Source organism: Manis pentadactyla, chromosome 2 (assembly GCF_030020395.1).
Source record: "Manis pentadactyla isolate mManPen7 chromosome 2, mManPen7.hap1, whole genome shotgun sequence".
In the NCBI taxonomy this organism is placed as follows: domain Eukaryota; kingdom Metazoa; phylum Chordata; class Mammalia; order Pholidota; family Manidae; genus Manis; species Manis pentadactyla.
Window position 1 is genome coordinate 21,777,898 of NC_080020.1, and position 3,267 is coordinate 21,781,164.

Sequence of the window (3,267 nt, forward strand, 5' to 3'; positions counted from 1 at the left end):
TTTCTGCCTCTCTCCCTATGTCTGATTTTCTGTTTTAGAAGCATAAAGCGACAGGGGCTTATGTGCTCATAAGCAATTCCGTACGGAGAGTGAGGCAGTGCACGTGCAGGCCCGCCTCCTCGCCAGCCCCCAGCCCACCGCAGCCCCTCCCGGCGGCTCCCAGCGTGGCCACCCCCTGACTTTTCTCCTATTCTGTGTACGGGTGGGACTGGGTCTCATCCCCTCATTCTCTTTCTCTTTCTCTTGCCTCCTCTCAGTGTCCTACTCTGTCCCTTTCTCCTTCTGTCTCAGCCTCTCACTTGCTTACTTTTTCTTTGTCTATCTCAGTCTATTTCTGCCTCTCAATATAGATTGACCATAAACTTGTCACAGTATAGTTTTAGTTAAAAACATGACTCACACAAATAAAAAATGAGTACATGTCAATGACATGTTTACCCATTAATGAGGAAATAAGCAGGACAATAAAGCTGGTTCAAAGAGCAAGATCATGTATGTGTAGGCACTGAAAGAATGCCAGAGAAAGACTGCTTGGTCATACACAAAACTAGTTAATGTCCTGCTGGGCACTAGAAACATAACCTCTGAGCTTTTATAACTGGACAGAGACCTATCAGTTAATGTTTAACTTCAGAGCAGAGCCCTAATCAATAGTAAATACCATGTCAAAACAATACATCCCCTCGGGAAGATAATCCTTGGCTGGGCTGGTCAGACCGTGCTCCAGCCTGCCGTGGACCAGGGGACACGCAGTCACCCTTTAGCCTTACTGCTTCATTTTGGGGAAGTTTTCTACCTCTGTGTCTGTCTCTGCTTTCTCCATCCTTTCACCTCTGCCTCTCTTGATCATGACTGTCAGTGTCTCTCTCTCCCTGTGGCTGAGTCTGTCTTCTTTGACTCTGTCTCTCTGTTTTGATTTCACAAACTCACTTTAGTCACCTTTACATGGGAGTCAATCATGTGCCAGGACGTGCACCAGGAGCTGTGGGGTAAGCACAGAGCTGAATCCAACATGCCCTTGCTGCTCTGTCCGCATTTCTTTTTACAAATGGAAGGAAATCAAATGGAAATTCTGAGTGCTTGGAGGAGAGGAGCTGAGGGTGTGGACGTGGCAGGGGAAGGGAGGGCCAGCCAGCTGCAGTGGGCTGTAGCAAGCTCCTGACTTAAGCTAGCTGGGGCAGAGATGATTTCACACCACAAAAATGTCCAAATCAGGAGAATAACCCAACTTGGGATGGGGCTGGAAGTAGCTGTTTAGTGGGGGAGGGAGTAGTTGGAGACCAGGGACCAAGGCGGGTTGCTGGCTACCATTCATCACAGCCCTTGGGGGCCCCTATCTGGGACTTCAGGAAAGAAACACTTTCTTCCACGTTGCAAGTGAAAGCACAGAGCCAGTCCTTCTAGAGAGATAGCAGGATAGACTCAGGGTTGCAAACCTGAAGGATCATAAGGCTGTTAGCAAACTTGAGAATCTGGGTGAGTGACCCAAAGGCGGGAGGGAAGCAGGAGAGAGCACAGAAAAAGAAGAGGAAAAACATTGAATTTTAAGGCTGGAAGGCCTTAAGTTAAATGACTTCATGATTTCAAGCATTTTATTAGCAGCAGAAACCTTTGTTTACATAAGAGACCGCTATTAAAATAGCCGAATAACAGCTGTCTCTGGAGGCCCCTCATCTTTGTCCTCGTTACCCACGGTGTGGATATTATGACCTAATCCCACACTCATTTTCTAAACGAGAAAACCAAGGCCCAGAGAGGGGAGATGACCTGCCCAAGCCGTCTATGGAGAGGGCGAGGGGCCCAGGTCTCTTGACTCCTTGTCCAGTGCTCTTTTTAAAGGGATGGACAGAAGGGAGGGGTCCAGCCCAAGCAGAAGGAGAGGAGAGAATTGAGAGATGGAGGAGAAGACCAATGTATTAGGAGAGAGACAGAAGCAAGAAGCTGGAGCTCTTTAAATTTTCCCAACCAGGACATTTGATTTTAGTCGTTCTCCCAGAAGAGTACAGAAGAGGTATGGCCAGTTCCCTTAAAGAAAGGTGAACCCAGACCCTCTCAGTAAAGTCACCTAAATGGTGGCCCAACGGGAGATTTCTCCAGTGGATGGGTGTTGCTTTGGGGAAAAAACATTTCATAAGGGGGAAAGCCTCTGGGTGGGGTATATCCTCTCCCAGGTGGCACAGGCCCTACTGGGTCTGGTTTAACTCTCAGAGGGGCTGCTCACATCTGAGGACACTGACTGTGCCTCCTTGGCAACCCTGGTTTCTCTTCCAGAGATGTCTTGGGCTGGGGGATGAAGCCCCCTCCCCCCACTTCTGGGAGGAAGCAGGCCTCCCGGCTGCTGCCCAGGATGTGCAGACTGCAAGCTTCTGGGGAGTGGGTCTGACATCCTCCAGGGCTCACACTTGGCTCTTAGAACCCTACCCCTAACCACAGTGCTGGGACAGTTTGTGAGTTTGTGATACTCTGTGTCTCTGGACAAATTACTTCTCTCCATGCTCAATTCTCTTTACTTGTAAAGCCTGTAGGTTGAAAATAAATTCATGCATTTCAATTTTTTTAAAGAGCTGAAACCGTTTCAATAAATGAAATCTTAGGCAAAAGTCCAGTAAATCATAAAAATAAATCAGTTCTGCTCTGGTTGAAACCGGGCTGGGAGCCTGGAGACCTTCTTCCCCCTTAAGGCTCATCATGCATGGAACTCCTAGAGCCCCACAGAAGGCAGCTGGAATATTACTGACCTGCAGAATCCCAAAGATTCAATACAAAAGTTCCTGCCTGAGGAAAATATAGGAGCCAGGAGTGGGGAGAGATGACATACTGGGACAGCACTGGACCAGCCTCAGAAGAGGACACTGAGGCCTGCCTTGTCCCAGGACACTGTGGAGAAAGACCTGCACTAGCGAGAGGGGATAGGGGCTCAGAGGTTTAACCCAGATCTCCATCCTCGCACCCTGTCTGGCTCAGCCTGGGACCTGGAGAAGACCCGTGAACCTCCAGGCCTTCCCCAAGGTTGGCTGAGTCACAGCACTGGCTGCCACGTCGGGGGGCTGGCGGGCCTTCATTACTGCTGGTTCCACAGCCACTAAAACAGAAGGGACGTCTGGTTTGCGGGCCACGTCAGAGAACATGTAACAGCTGCCACGTTGGAAGTTTGGGTTATTGGGCTTTCCCCTCCTTCAGAAAAGTTTTCCAGGCGTGTGGGGTTTCAGAAGAAAATTGGTGCTTGCGTGTGAGCGTTCCCTGGACCTGACCAGCAGCTGCAGTATA